Consider the following 16,698-nt stretch of genomic DNA (forward strand, 5'->3'; position numbering starts at 1 on the left):
GAAAAACGTCTGTGGTGACTACTAGAGATGCGTCTTGGGCTCTTTCAGCATTGCTACCCTCATTGCTTTGCTGTCCTGGTGGGTCAGTCAACTGACTGTTGGAGTCCCTGCTTCGGTCTGGGGCTCGGGCTCAACCTTTCCCCAAGCCAGGCATGCAGAACAGGGTCGAAAACTCTGGTAGCCCAAAGTGCAGCAGGTGCAGTTGCTTCAGCATCACAGCCTCTCTTTGTGCACTTCCAACAGATGCAAAGTGGTCTTCTTCTTGTCCTCCTTCCAAGTCCAGTAAGTAGTAAGGGTCGATGTGCCAGGGGTTCAATATTTATCCAAGGAAAGTGCTCTGTGGGGACCATGTGGTCACAAACCAATGGGCTACTAGGTCCCTTCTTGACTAGTGACAAAGTTCAAGTGATGTGTGGCATCTGGCTATCCCAGAATGCCACATTATCACCCCTTTCAAGATGGCATGACCCTTCACCAGTCGTGAGGAACAAGGTGGCCCACTCTAGAGGTGTGCTACCTGAGGGCAACAAGCCCACAGTAAAGCCAGTTTAGAGACATGTTTTCCCTCTCTGGCCCTGTCTCCAAGCTGTCTACAAGAAAAACAGGCATCCTGGTCAGGGGTGTTGGGCCCGCTGACCATCAAAGGCGGTTACACCTTTGAAGTCCCCCACACCCACAGAGTGGCCATCCTGGCAGAGGAGGTGACAACTTGCTGATGAAGCACTGCCCTTTGTTCCTAGGCCTAGGAGTCATTCACACGTCTTCCCAGGCAGACAGAAAGCTGTCTGAATGTGCATTCATTTGTGAGGCTACTTAACAAGTAGAGTACAGAGGGGTAACTTTCTAAAAGCTGCCCACTAAAAATTGTGACAATCATTTTGACCTAGGCATCAGGACCCAGTTTGGTAGCCCCAGAAAAAAGTTAGCCGGGTGGGGATGTGAGGTGGTAATCACCCAATGGGCTACCAAATTTACCCACAGCCCAATGACAATTTGGAAGTGTTGTTTCTAAGACATATCATAAAACATATGCCTTACTTAGCAAAATTTGCTCCCTGCCATAGGACTCAATGGGCCTTCCGTAGGGGAGACTTACATATAATGTTAAGGGATAAGGTGGCTTTGTCATAGGTTTAAATGGCAAAGACGAACAGTGTAAACACTGCCCTTCTAATCTGCTGTGGCAGGCTAAGATCTATTCTGTACATTGTCACACAAAGAATGGCACAAACAGTGCTGCAGCCCTGAGTGGACACTTTGTTTCACATGCCCTGGGTACCCTGGGTACCATATACTAGAGACTTATAAGTGAGCCACGTCTTGTCAATTGGGTGTATCCAATTCAATGTGCAATTTGTATAGGGTTAAAATACAGGCACTGAGTGCAATCTCAGGGTGGAAAAACCAGCAGCATGAGCCCAAAAACCTGGGGGTGAACATACAAAAATAGACATTTCCTTACAAAATATATATACATGTCATGCGTGCTAAAGGCATGCGTGATAAAGGAACAATACCTTACCGGTGTGGTAAAGGAAAGAGTGATAGAGGCTGGATGGTAAAGTTATTGTGTAGTCAAGGCAGCGTCTTAAAGGCTGTTTCCTTGATCCAGACTATCTACATACTATAGACAAGTAACAAAAGCTCCCATGTGTTCTGAAAGTCACTGAAAATTCAAATGAAAAACATTTGGTGACGTACTAATCGGTGTTCACTAAACTGCAGCATAGAAAAGTCTCCTAGTAAAATCCTTGATAATGTCCATGGAGACAATGGAGAAGATTGCCTGCTCTACCCTTTTAACCTTTCAGCACCTTGTGGCACAGTTGACCACTAGCACCTCATCAAGGTCCTGAAGCTCATTTGGGATTCTCAGATATAGTTCTGAAGTGGTTTAATACCTACTTCAGCAGATTCATATAGTACTTACAGGCACAGTTTTGAGCTGGTCCATTTCCTAAAGCAGTAATAGCAAACAGCTTGTGAAACCTGGAATTATCTTCTCTGATGCTGATGCAGTAATAAATCCCTCAGGGCCCCACATTGGTCAAATTGTTAATTGAGCCTTGGTGAGTCTTCTTGATGGTGTGAGGTTTGTCCATCCACCAGTGTGTGACTATCCATGAAAATAGCCTCCATTGCGAACATTATCAAAAGCTTGCTAAATTAAAGTCATCAAATTTCCTCAAATTAAATCAGAAAAAAGACTGATTAATATTATAACAGTCAAAACTAGATTGAGGATCTGAAAAAAATACTTTTTTGGTCCAGACAGCTAAAAGAAGCTTGCTCGGTTTTTGTTTGGGCTTGAATTTCACTGCGAAAACGCACGATAAACATTGAACTAAATCATCCACAGCAGCTCTCTTCTCCCCACAATTGTTAGAATAATTTGTCTTTTGTGAAAACCATATCCAGGATAGATAATGGGAAAGCCTTCCTTATCAGAGCTCCCAGGATATACTTGCTACCCTGAAAGCTATGTTACACTCACCTGCTAGATTGCAAGCTGGCCTCAAAAGGTTGACTCATTCCAGTGCTGAGGGGCCTTCCCTTGCTACCCCTGCATGCAAGAATCAAATTTAGGCTTGCCAGACTCATTTTCAGAGACCTCAGACAAGAATAACCAACATATTTCCACTCTTCCTTAAAAAATTCTGGACGGGCCAAGAGCCAGGTGTAAAACCATTTCATTTTATGAGTCTCTAATTGCGATTTGTTGCGAATCGCAATTAGAAACTTGCAAAATGAAATGTACAAATCTGTCTCAGGCACATTTAGCGATTCCCAATAGGGTCGCAAATGACCTGCCTCATTAATGTTCATGAGGTAGGTCGCAATTTGCGAGCCCATTGGGAATGGTCACACTCACAGGGATGATGGCCAGCTGGGGATAGCATACCACCATGTCTGTGACTGCTTTTTAAATAACACAGTTTTATTTTTTTTGTAATTGTTGGAAATGGTCCTTTTTGCAGGGTTATCTCCAAACTTTTTGCCTTCTTCCTCCTATTTTTTTAGGTCTGTTTTTGCTGGTTTATTGCCTCTGCGCAATAATCAGTGCTAAAGTGCAAGTCCTCCCTATAGAAATTGTACTGTTGATTGGTTTATCCATGATTGGCATATTTGATTTACTAGTAAAGTGCACTAGAGGTGCCCAGGGTCTGTAAATCAAATGCTACTAGTGGGCCTGCAGCACTGGTTGTGCCTCCCACATTAGTGGCCCTGTAAACATGACTCAGACCGGCCATTGCAGAGTCTGTGTGTGCAGTTTTAAACTGCCAATTCGACTTGGCAAGTGTACCCACTTGCCAGGCCTCAATCTTCCCTTTTTCTACATGTAGTAATGTAGCCCGTTTTCCTTAAAGGAAAATGAGCTGCATTACAAACAAAAACATGAAAAGTTTCCTTTTCATTTTTTCAGAGTAAGCAGCGGTACGTGGGACCACTGCCTGCTCAGAAAAAATGTTGGGGCCCCCTCTCCCATTTGCGAATGGGTTGTGATTGTTTGCGACCGCGATTCCGGTCGCAAAACAATTGTACATGTCATTGCGACTTGCTATTTGGAAGAGATGCCCTTGGCACGCCCCTTCCACATAGCGACTCGCAGACCTATATTGCGATTCAGTAAATAGACTACTGAATCGCAAAATAGCATTTGCGCATATCAAAATGCTATTTTTTGGTCACAAACCGCCTGATTCTGCTAATCTGACTGTTTGCGAGCAGAAATAGCTATGCACATCTGGCCCCAAATGTCTTAAAAGTAAAGACAATCTCAAGCACAAAACTAAAAGAATCAGATACCACTCCGTGGCATCCACATATATTTCTGGAGTTGCTGAGTCTCCCTCCATGAAAACCTGAGATGCTAAGAAAAGTACTGTGGCAGTTAAAATAAAAAATTAAAACCTGAAAACTTGACAAAAGGGTATTCAACGGAACAGCTAAATCAACTTTCTTCCCTTTTCGACAGTTAAAAAACAATGTTTAATCTTGATTAATCCCTGCACCGCTTTACCCTGCTTCCCACAGCTCTGCTATGATGCTACTCTATCAATGTATTTCCTGTCTTTCAAATGCCCGCTCTCTCTCTTCTTCTTGTTTGTTCTCCCTGAACACAACACGCTTTGTTTCTAGACTCCTGTGCTCACCTATTTCCCTATCTTTTCAGTGCCAACCCCACATGTTGTGTTTTTTTTACTTTGTTATTTAGTTAAATGCATTTTGCCTCCTTCTCAAATGTTCCTTGCATTTTCTGAGACGGCCATCTCTTGGTTATTGTTCATTGTAAAACGCGTTAATACTCCCTGGGTATAATAACATCACAATATAAAAATCTTAAATAATTAGATGAATACATTTAAAAGAATCTGTCCAAGTAACCAGATTTGGCAAGTTGCCTCTAGTAACATGCTTAAACCATAAGGAAATAAACAAAGTAACAACATTTTGATTCTGCATACCATTCCTTAAAGCCAGAACCAAGAGTGTAAAACTTCAACTACACCTTGGAACCTAAGAAACTCATCTGTCGCACAATGATCATCACTGAGCCCAACCCTCTTCAATATACTCATGACACCACTCGCAAATATCATCAAGTCACACAGGATCAACATAGTCTCCTACGCCGAAGATACGCAGCTCATTCTAAACTTGACAGACGATACCGACACCACCAAGAATAACTTTACATATTCCATGACTAGCGTGGCGAACCTGATGAGAGAGAATTGCCTCAAACTCAATACTGATAAGATGGAAGAGCTAATCTTCATAAAGAAGAATTCACCCTGGGATTTCTCCTGGTGGCCTACGGAGCTAGGTCCCACACCTATTCCAACTGACCACGCTAGAAACCTTGGACTCATCCTGGACAACAAACACACCATGGCATCACAAGTCAACTCTGTTATCTCTTCCTGCGTCCACATCCTACAAATGCTGAGTAAGATCTTCAACTGGCTCCCCCAAAACTCCAGATGCACCATTACACAAGCCCTCATTATGAGCAGATTGGACTACGGAAATGCACTCTACACCAGAATGGCTACCCTCCTCCTCCACCACAAATTCCAGACCGCCCAGAATGGCACCACCAGACTCATCCTCTCACACCACACTAACATCACACCTCACCTCAGGGAGCTCCACAGGTGCTCCATCTGGAAATGCTGCTACCTCAAACGTCTCACCTATGCATCCAAGGAACTGTACAAGATTGAACCCACCTACCTCTATATTTATACCAACACACCAGACAACTGCACTAAATTTTACTCTCACTCATTTGCACCCCCCTGCACCCACAGAAGCAGAACTGGTGGTCGTTTGTTTGCCAAGACCTGAAACAACCTCCCCTAGCACATCAGGGGCTTGGATTAGCTTATTGACTTTGGCAAGAAGCTGAAGACCTTCAATTATCCCTATGTCACAGGCAGTCACAGCCCATATGCAGGCGCAATCCTTCTCACACTCCCAGCACTTGGATACCCTCACGGGTGACACGTGCCCTCTACAAATCCACATGACATAACATAAGACAATGATCTTCCATATATGGCCCAGGTCCACATACGGCCAGGCAAACCTCTCTTGGAGGCCCTTCTGGTCACTAGCATTACTCACGTTGTTGCCTGTTATCCTGCGTGAGAACTGCTAATCTAGTTTCAAAGTTAAATACAGGCTTTGAAAGTAGTATGCCAGGCTAGAGCAACATAAAGGAGCAAAAGTTTTATTGCGAACCATTTCAAAATCACCTTTTCTCTACACTGGTTTTCGCATTTTCAGTTTTTGTCATCCCACTAATTGTGTCATGACTGTACGTAAATATGTAATGTTTTTGACGTCGGTCCAGTTCATAGCCTCTTTTTTAAAACCTTCTGCTTTGTGCATGTGGATAATGAAAAAGGAGCAGCAGGGGAGATAGGGCCTGATTCTAACTTTGGAGGACGGTGTTAAACCGTCCCAAAAGTGGCGGATATACCACCTACCGTATTACGAGTTCCATAGGATATAATGGACTCGTAATACGGTAGGTGGTATATCCGCCACTTTTGGGACGGTTTAACACCGTCCTCCAAAGTTAGAATCAGGCCCATAGAGTTATAATTAAATTGTAGGTCAGAATACGGTACAATACAGTTGCGCCGTAGAAACTTGTCTGACCTTGAAGTCATGGCTTTGCCAACGGTTTCCCCCACTTCATTATTTTTATTACGTTTTATAATGGAGTTAAAATTTAAGCTATTCATTTTCACTGACGCTCTCATTCTGATTGAGATTTTCATTATACCTTCAGAAGCCCACATGGGTACTAAATGGCCACAAATAAACTGAAATATCCTCGGCATGTGCTTGAATTGTTGGGCATTAGCATTTTGCATTCTGGAACTTGTTGTTACACATCAAGTGGAATGCAGAACCCTGTTGGTGTAGATTCCAAATGCTGCGGTGTGCAATATGCTGTTGTCCAGAATGACTGAAGAAGTAAACCCAGGCACGGGCCGTTTCACAACTATGTGCAAAGGGTAGGTTTTTTGTCCAACAGATTAAAAGTGGTCCTGAAGTAAGTACAAAATTAGTCACTTTCAAGATCACACTGCTGAATATGTGCATGGTCTGCAGTGGGATGCTTATGTTTCATGATATTGATAGAGTAAAATAGGCCACTCAGTGAAGATAACTGTGCACTCTACACTGTGTATGGGAATATCGTAAAAAGGTGAATAAAACATGTTGCTTCACCACCAAACTCCTGGTTTCTGACCTGTGGTGTCCTGTGCTGGGACGTGAATACCAACTCTTTCTTCTGTAATGCACTGAGAGCCAGATCACTGCCATCACTGTCATTGTGCAAACTCTCTTCATACAGGATGAACACAATGGTGGAGACAGGACGGCCAACTGCTGTGCAGGGTTCTCTCACACCAAATAGAAAATGAGTAACAAGATCACCTGTTCAAAGGGTTTGTACACTAACCACACACTGAAGAGTGATGGCTACCAAGTAGTACCCCCCAGCATTTTACATTGTAGGTTTTCAGTTTTAACATTTAGGTGGCAATTTCCTCAGTTCTGCAGTCTATTTTCCAAGAATCTTAGATGCTTTTTGGTAAATGTGAACAGTAGTGATTCCTGGTCCATCCATGTTTCTTAGGAGACAGTGCCCGTGTGCAGTGTCCTGTGGACTGATGATGGATTGCAATGGACTCCAGCACGTCTTAGTATCCACTGTAAACAAAGAGGGCATGGTGAGTGCTGTTCCAGATTATATGATATAGGATGCTGACTTCACATCCTGGATGGCAAATGCATGCTCCGGTGGCAGCGGGTTCCGAACCGAACACACAGTGTGATGCTGGATGTAAAGACTGGGAGGTTAGGTGCTTTCTTTGTATGCAAATACAGAGATTGTAGATTGTGGTTGTGTGGAGGAGTTTGTGGGCTGCTGACATATCTTTTGTGGAAGGGATCAGAGTGCTAAAGGGGCACTGGGGCTTAGTTTTGTGCGCAGGACTGTATGTGTAGAATACTGATGTGTGATTTTTGTGGCATACAGAGCCAGGAGCTCCTTCCTCTTTGGTGCGGGACTAGTGGCACTATTAATATGACAGGAATGGCAATGCTTCTCAGATAGTGCTCGCACACGTCCTGCACGGGTTGTTTAAATCTCAGCAATCTCCAAGTGTCTCTGAAACATTTTTAAAAAAAATCTTCTGTAGCTTGGAGGTGAAGGGACGACTGTGATGCAGGGGAGAATTAGTTGCCACCCCTGATGTCACAATGTTGACCTATATGTGACCATAACACAAACATAACATGTGATTTCATGTTAATCTAATGTAAAGTGGTGCACTCAAAGTCAAAATAAATGCATTCACTGGAGTGTTAGAAATCGAAATCCTGTGTAAACATTAAGGTGGTCATTCTGACCTCGGCGGTAAAAGGCGCCGACCGCCGGTCAGAAATCCTCCATAATCCCGCCGCGGTCGCGGAAACCCGCCACGGTCATTCTGACCCGCAGAAGGCAAACCTCCGAAAATCCGACCGCCACAACAGACCGCCAGACCAGCGGTCGGCGGAAAGGTGGAGGTGACCAAACCTCCACCGCCACGCCAACAGAAATACGCCCATCCCATTACGACCCACGAATCCACGCGGCGGTCATTCAAACGCGGTATTCCATTGGCGGGACACACCGGCGCGGTCAGAATACCCACCAACGAACAAAACTCACCCACATTGGACGATTTGAATCCCACACACCTGATACACATACACACACCACTCCCACACACACAATACAATATAAAACACCCACCCACATCACCCACAAACCCCTACGCTTACAAATTTGTTAAGAAGGCAAGAGCGAGACACCAGCATCCAAAACATAACAGCCACAGCCACTCAACACCATCACCCACACACTATCCACACACAAAACAACACACACCACCACACTCAACTCACTTAAATACACATACTCCACCCCACACATCATACACACCACCCCATGGCACCCCAAAGACAACCCCGCTTCACAGACGAAGAACTCAGGGTTATGGTGGAGGAAATCGTTCGTGTAGAGCCCCAGCTGTTCGGCACACAGGTCCAATACACCAGCATTGCCCGGAGGACGGAGCTATGGCAGAGGATTGTCGACAGGGTGAACGCAGTGGGACAGCACCCCAGAAATCGGGAAGACATCAGGAAGCGATGGAACGACCTACGGGGGAAGGTGCGTTCCATGGTATCCAGGCACAACATCGCCGTGCAGAAGACTGGCGGAGGACCCCCACCTCAACCCCCACAATTCACATCATGGGAGGAGGAAGTCTTGAACATCCTGCATCCTGACGGCCTCGCAGGAGTCGGCGGAGGAATGGATACTGGTAAGTTGAAGCTTCAATACTGCTTCCCCCCCACCTGCATGCCAAATCAGACCCCAACCCTCACCCCCATCCTCGAACCCCACCCTCACCCCCACCCCCATCCTCACCCCCACCCTCACCCCCACCACCATCCTCACCCCCACCACCATCCTCACCCCCACCCCCAGCACACCTATTCCCCGCCAATGTCTCACCATCACAACCCACACATCCCAAAACCTAGGCCTGCATGCGTCCACTAAGCATGGACACCCATCACCAAAGCATGCCCAATGCATATACACATCCCCCCCACAAGCCACCCTCACCAAAGCCCCCACACACGAATGCCAGCACTTGGGGACACGGGAACCCACAGATACACCCATATGCCACACATTGAAACTATAACCATACCTCTATACCCCTGCAGGACCCGACCGTCAACACACCGCGGCGGAGGGGCCAGAATTATCCACACCCCCCACCCAAGAGGCCGTCAGCGATGACAGCAGCTCTGTCGATCTGGACACCGATGACCAGCCCGGACCATCGGGGACCTCTGGACAGTCGGTTCCCCTCACACAGGCCCAGGCCACTATAGACCCTAACCCCTCTGGGAACACCAGCACAGCTCCCACCCAGCGGGCCCATGCCTCTGTCTCCAGGGCGCGTCAATCTGCGGTGTGTCTACCACTACAGGGCACCCAGGATAACCCACCACCCCAACAACAACAGGGACCTGGGGGCAGTGGTAGTGGGCACACCGGCCAGGGGGCAGAGGCCCAGGGAAACAGGGCAACTCGGCGGGCAGCTGTGCGACAGGGGGGGAGGAGAGGCCCAGGGAACCCACTCTCCACGAGGTCCTCACCACCATCATGGGAGCATACAACCGCTCCCAGGAGACGATGGCGACGGTACTGGCCCGGTTCCAGGAGATCCAGGTGCTGCAGGAGGAACACTATCGGGGGTACAGGGAGGACATCCGAGCCATCAACACCACCCTGGTTACCATGGTAGGGCTGCTGCAGGACCTCGTAAACAGCAGGGCGGACACTGAACAACACCCAAGGGCCCCTGCCACTAGCCGGGACCAAGAACAGCCATCCACCTCCGCCGGCGCTAGTGGACAGGAGGCCCCCGCACAGCAGCAGCCCACCAGACCCCCACCTCCTGCAGGAGAAGAACCACCCCGCAAGAGGGCCCTGAGATCTCGCAAGACAGAGTAGGATGTCAAGACCCCCGCCAGCAATGGATACCACCTGATGTCATCCCACTGTCCCACATTGTCACCCTGTCCATCCTCGAACTGCCCATGCTCCATCTCTCCACAGGCCTCTGGACAATGCACCTGTGTGACTGTTACTCTGGACTCTGCCATGGACATTCCTTCACCATAGCCCCCACCCACTTGAAACCACCCATCCCATTTTGAGCACTTCAATAAACACCTATTTTGCACCAAAATATCAGGAGTCTGGCTGTGATTTCAATAGATTGTAATTGACATGACAGTGCAAATATGTCCTTGTACATGGTGAAGTCAACAAACAGCTGCCACAAAGCTGTAGTCCATGGGGAAACGAAGCACAGGACTCGTAGTGGGGACCCCAGATCTGAAATAGGGAGGGAAAAGCCAAAACTCAGTCATCATACACTGGGGCAAATAGACAGGCAGCAGAGATGCTGCAGAGTAGTTAACTTTTACTAAATTATCTTTGAAATGTTACCTGTGTCCTATTGGAAGTACTGTTCAATGATTCTGTCCCTGTTGTCTGTTTCAGCCCCGTCGTCTTCCTCCTCGTCACTCTCCTCAGGTTCCACCGCTGCCACAACCCCACCGTCTCGACCATCCTCCTGCAGGAAAGGCACCTGGCGGCGCAAAGCCAGGTTGTGAAGCATGCAGCAGGCCACGATGATGTGACACACCTTCTTAGGTGAGTACATTAGGGATCCACCGGTCATATGCAGGCAGCGAAACCTGGCCTTTAGGAGGCCAAAGGTGCGTTCGATCACCCTCCTAGTACGCCCATGGGCCTCATTGTACCGTTCCTCTGCCCTGGTCCGGGGATACCTTACTGGGGTCAGTAGCCACGACAGGTTGGGGTACCCAGAGTCCCCCACTAGCCATACACGGTGTCTCTGTAGCTGTTCCATCACGTAAGGGATGCTGCTATTCCTGAGGATGTAGGCGTCATGCACTGACCCTGGGAATTTGGCATTTACATGCGAGATGTACTGGTCAGCCAAACATACCACCTGGATGTTCATTGAATGGTAACTTTTTCTGTTCCTGTACACCTGCTCCCTGTCTCTTGGGGGAACCAAAGCCACATGGGTCCCATCAATGGCACCAATTACGTTGGGAATATGTCCAAGGGCGTAGAAATCACCCTTCACTGTAGCCAGTTCGCCCACCTCAGGGAAAATGATGTAGTTCCTCACGGATTTCATCAGGGCAGACAACACTCTGGATAACACCTTTGAAAACATGGGCTGAGACATCCCGGAAGCAATTCCCACGGTTGTCTGAAATGACCCACTTGCCAAGAAATGTAGTACTGACATGACCTGCACCAGAGGGGGAATCCCTGTGGGTTGGCGGATGGGGGACATCAGGTCGGGCTCCAGCCGGGCACACAGTTCATGGATAGTGGCACGGTTAAGACGGTAGGTCAGGATAATGTGGCGTTCTTCCATTGTCGACAGGTCCACCAGCGGTCGGTACACGGGAGGATTCATCCGTCTCCTCGCCCAACCCAGCGGACGGTGCCTAGGAAGGACAACATGGAGCACACAGTCAGGCAACCCACAGGTACGTACTCACAGCTAGCACAGTATACGATTCTCTATGCAGTGAATGGCGTGTATGAGTGGCTATGCAAGGCCTAGGCCTGTGTGACGCAGTTGAAATTGAGCCATGTGGGCCCTGGAAATGGCGGCTGCCTGACCTGTGAAGTGTGACAATGGGATGTGAGGTCAATGCGCTGGCGTGGCACACCGCGGCGGGCGGCGGGCCAAGACCGCGGCGCGAAGCCGCATTGGTTAACATTGAAGCCTATGGGTTTCAGGAGCCAATGGCGAAGGGCGCCGGCGGTGGCGGGACGCACCGCCGCGGTACGCACCGCCGCGGACGTGACCGCCATTTTATATCTACTTATCCACTTGCGACTTGAACTTTCACAGGAGAGGACCTATACTGCAAGTGTTGCTGTGACCTCGGTCTGGAAGGGACAATGGCTGCTGCGACTGGGGAAAGGGCCCCTGCCTTCACTGGAGAGGAGTTGGAGAAACTTGTGGATGGGGTCCTCCCCCAGTATGCGCTACTCTACGGTCCTCCAGACCAACAAGTGAGTTTAATTCTATATGGATTTGGGGCCACTGGCTGGCTTGGGGGCCTGGCGGGGATGGGGGGCATGTTGGGCATGGCGGGGGGCCTGGCGGGGGGCCTGGCGGGGATGGGGTGCATGTTGGGGCTGGCGGGGGGCCTGGCGGGGGGCCTGGCGGGGATGGGGTGCATGTTGGGGCTGGCGGGGGGCCTGGCGGGGATGGGGTGCATGTTGGGGCTGGCGGGGGGCCTGGCGGGGGGCCTGGCGGGGATGGGGGGCATGTTGGGCATGGCGGGGGGCCTGGCGGGGATGGGGGGCATGTTGGGCATGGCGGGGGGCCTGGCGGGGGGCCTGGCGGGGATGGGGGGCATGTTGGGGCTGGCGGGGGGCCTGGCGGGGGGCCTGGCGGGGATGGGGTGCATGTTGGGGCTGGCGGGGGGCCTGGCGGGGATGGGGGGCATGTTGGGCATGGCGGGGGGCCTGGCGGGGGGCCTGGCGGGGATGGGGGGCATGTTGGGCATGGCGGGGGGCCTGGCGGGGATGGGGGGCATGTTGGGGCTGGCGGGGGGCCTGGCGGGGGGCCTGGCGGGGATGGGGGGCGTTGGGCCACTGGAAAGGAAAATGCTGAGTAACTTGAACGTGGTATTTCTCCCTCCCTGTACGTGTCACATAGGTCCGCGCCCATGAGAAGATCGGGATTTGGCGTGCCATCGCCAAGGAAGTCCGGGGCCTGGGGGTCCACCATCGACAGGGCACCCACTGCCGCAAGAGGTGGGAGGACATCCGCCGCGGGACCAAGAAGACCGCCGAGTCTCTGCTGGGGATGGCCTCCCAACGTAGGCGGGGTGCCTGCCGTCAACTGAGCCCCCTGATGTTCCGGATCCTGGCGGTGGCCTACCCTGATTTGGATGGGCGCGTGAGGGCAGCACAGCAGACACAAGGGGGTGAGTACAAGCATCATCTACTCTGTTGTCGTGCAGTGGAGGTGTCTGGGTGGGGGAGGAGGGCTGTGGGTCCCCCTAGGCCAGGGCGATATCTGTAGGCTGGGCACCCCCGTAAGCCCCTGTGTCCCCAGCCACCACCCTCAGTAGTGTGTCAGTACAGCCATCCCTGGGCCGTGTCATCCATGGGTGCAGTTGACAACTCTAGGCGTGTAGGGCATGTTCCACGGAATGCGTAGCGGACCCCAAGTGCGCAACTTAGTGCAGGGGGCATCTGTGTCTGTCATGTCCGCTAACTGTACCGGAGATCCATGTACTCAATATCCCTTTATTTCTCTCTCCCCCCCCCTTTTTGTTTGTCTTTCTGTGCTTGTGTGCATCAGCATCATCAGGCGGAGGAGAAGTGGCATCGGGGCAGGAGGGAGCTGCATCTCACATGGCCCAGGAGGGCCATGCCACAGAGTCAGACTGGACCAGTGAGACGGAGGGCGAGGGGAGCTCCACGACGGGGACGACTGGAGCCTGCAGCGACACGGACACGTCCTCGGAAGGGGGCTCCCTTGCGGGGGTGGCACCATCCGTGCCCCCCGCCATTACAGGTACAGCCGCCACCCAGCGCACCATCTCCGCCCTCCCAGCAGCCCCTCCGCGTTCGCCCCGTGCCCGCTCTGCCAGGAAGCCGGGCATCTCCTTCGCCCCAGGCACCTCAGGCCCTGCCCCTGTTACCCCCGCTGCCCTCAGTGAGGAGGTCATTGACCTCCTCCGAACGCTCATTGTTGGGCAGACTACCCTTTTGAATGCCATCCAGGGGGTGGAGAGGGAGGTTCATCGCAGCAATGCGTACCTGGAGGGCATTCATTCGGGTCAGGCTGCCCATCAGCGATCGTTCCAGGCTCTGGCCTCAGCACTGACGGCAGCCATTGTCCCTGTCTCCTGCCTGCCTCTACTAACTCCCTCCTCCCAGTCTCCTGTTCCTCTGCCTGTCCCACCCACACCATCAGACCAGCCTGCACACACCTCAACACCCAAGAGAAGCTCATCCAAACATAAGCACCACAGATCACGCAGACATTCACACACGCAACATTCCGATGCAGACATGCCAACAGTCACTACCACCTCTGTGACCCCCACCTCCTCGTCTCCCTCCTCCCTCCCTGTGACGTCTACACTCACACCTCCATTCACCTCACCATCAGCCAGTGTTTCCATCACCAGCACACCCTCCACTCCAGTCCGCACACGTGCAGTCACCACCCCCACTGCCATTTACACGTCCCCTGTGTCCTCTCCCACTGTGTCTGTCACCCCCTCTTCCACACCACACAAACGCAGCCACCCACCCACCCAACAGCCATCCACCTCACGACAGCCTATCCCTCCTGCACCTGCACCCAAAGACAGCAAACGTGACTCACCTACAACCACATCCTCTCCCTCCACTCCCATTCCCACTGTACCTACCACTCTCCATTGTCCCAAGAAGCTCTTCCTCGCCACTACTAACTTCTTTCCTGACCCTGAGCCCCCCCTCCTTCTCGTCGGGGTAAGAAGAGCACCTCAGCCACCACCAGCCCTGCAGCCCCCTTGACAAGGGTGCAGGGGTATTGGAGCCCGCCAGCCCGCATGTCTGGATCTTCGCCCAGCAGCAAGGGGACAGCCAGCCCACCCCCTGGGAAGAGGAGCAGAAGGCGGAAGGGGCGCCGCAGGAGCCCGCCTTCTACATCCCCCCCGGACACCACCCAGAGACAGTCACCAGCCACAGCTCCAAAGGGAGGCAAGGGCCACAGGCCGACGACTAAGGAGGGCAAGGGCAGCAAGTTGGAGAGGTCAGGCAGCAGGCCTGCTGCCCAGGAGGAGCCCACAACCCCCATAGCCGCTGCCCCGGGAGGAACCGGCACAGCTGCCCCGGGAGAGCCCACCACCCCCATAGCCGCTGCCCAGGGAGGACCCAGCCCAGCTGGCCAGGAGGGCCCCACCACCCACAGCCCAGGTGGGCAGTGAAGGAGCACCATCCCCGCTGCCCAGGAGGGCACCACCAGGCAATTAGCAGTTGGCCATAGACCGTCCGCCGTCTCAAGAACCGCTGAACTGGGCCCCGCCGTCTCAAGAACCGCTGAACTGGGCCCCGCCGTCTCAAGAACCGCTGAACTGGGCCCTTCAAGGCAAGAACCGCTGAACTGGGCCCCGCCGTCTCAAGAACCGCTGAACTGGGCCCTTCAAGGCAAGAACCGCTGAACTGGGCCCCGCCGTCTCAAGAACCGCTGAACTGGGCCCTTCAAGGCAAGAACCGCTGAACTGGGCCCCGCCGTCTCAAGAACCGCTGAACTGGGCCCTTCAAGGCAAGAACCGCTGAACTGGGCCCGCCGTCTCAAGAACCGCTGATCTGGGCCCTTCAAGGCAAGAACCGCTGAACTGGGCCCCGCCGTCTCAAGAACCGCTGAACTGGGCCCTTCAAGGCAAGAACCGCTGAACTGGGCCCCGCCGTCTCAAGAACCGCTGAACTGGGCCCCGCCGTCTCAAGAACCGCTGATCTGGGCCCTTCAAGGCAAGAACCGCTGAACTGGGCCCCGCCGTCTCAAGAACCGCTGAACTGGGCCCTTCAAGGCAAGAACCGCTGAACTGGGCCCCGCCGTCTCAAGAACCGCTGAACTGGGCCCTTCAAGGCAAGAACCGCTGAACTGGGCCCCGCCGTCTCAAGAACCGCTGAACTGGGCCCTTCAAGGCAAGACCCGCTGAACTGGGCCCTTCAAGGCAAGAACCGCTGAACTGGGCCCTTCAAGGCAAGAACCGCTGAACTGGGCCCCGCCGTCTCAAGAACCGCTGAACTGGGCCCTTCAGGGCAAGAACCGCAGAACTGGGCCCTTCAAGGCAAGAACCGCTGATCTGGGCCCTTCAAGGCAAGAACCGCTGAACTGGGCCCCGCCGTCTCAAGAACCGCTGAACTGGGCCCTTCAAGGCAAGAACCGCTGAACTGGGCCCCGCCGTCTCAAGAACCGCTGAACTGGGCCCTTCAAGGCAAGAACCGCTGAACTGGGCCCGCCGTCTCAAGAACCGCTGATCTGGGCCCTTCAAGGCAAGAACCGCTGAACTGGGCCCCGCCGTCTCAAGAACCGCTGAACTGGGCCCTTCAAGGCAAGAACCGCTGAACTGGGCCCCGCCGTCTCAAGAACCGCTGAACTGGGCCCCGCCGTCTCAAGAACCGCTGATCTGGGCCCTTCAAGGCAAGAACCGCTGAACTGGGCCCCGCCGTCTCAAGAACCGCTGAACTGGGCCCTTCAAGGCAAGAACCGCTGAACTGGGCCCCGCCGTCTCAAGAACCGCTGAACTGGGCCCTTCAAGGCAAGAACCGCTGAACTGGGCCCCGCCGTCTCAAGAACCGCTGAACTGGGCCCCGCCGTCTCAAGAACCGCTGAACTGGGCCCTTCAGGGCAAGAACCGCTGGCCCTTTGGCAGACGTGGCAGGGCAGGATCTATCTCGGGCAGGGCTGCAGGATGTCCTCTGGCCAACTTGCCTCCTCCAGTGGCAGTGGGGTCTGTTATGGACTG

General features: G+C 52.4%; 1 protein-coding gene across 5 annotated transcripts in view; it reads right to left on the reverse strand.

The window, feature by feature from the left end:
* ARMH4 (armadillo like helical domain containing 4) overlaps positions 1–16,698 on the reverse strand; it is a 645,165-nt gene that overhangs the window by 590,139 nt on the left and 38,328 nt on the right. The gene's annotated exons all lie outside the window — the stretch shown is intronic.

Source organism: Pleurodeles waltl, chromosome 9, assembly GCF_031143425.1.
Source record: "Pleurodeles waltl isolate 20211129_DDA chromosome 9, aPleWal1.hap1.20221129, whole genome shotgun sequence".
NCBI lineage: Eukaryota > Metazoa > Chordata > Amphibia > Caudata > Salamandridae > Pleurodeles > Pleurodeles waltl.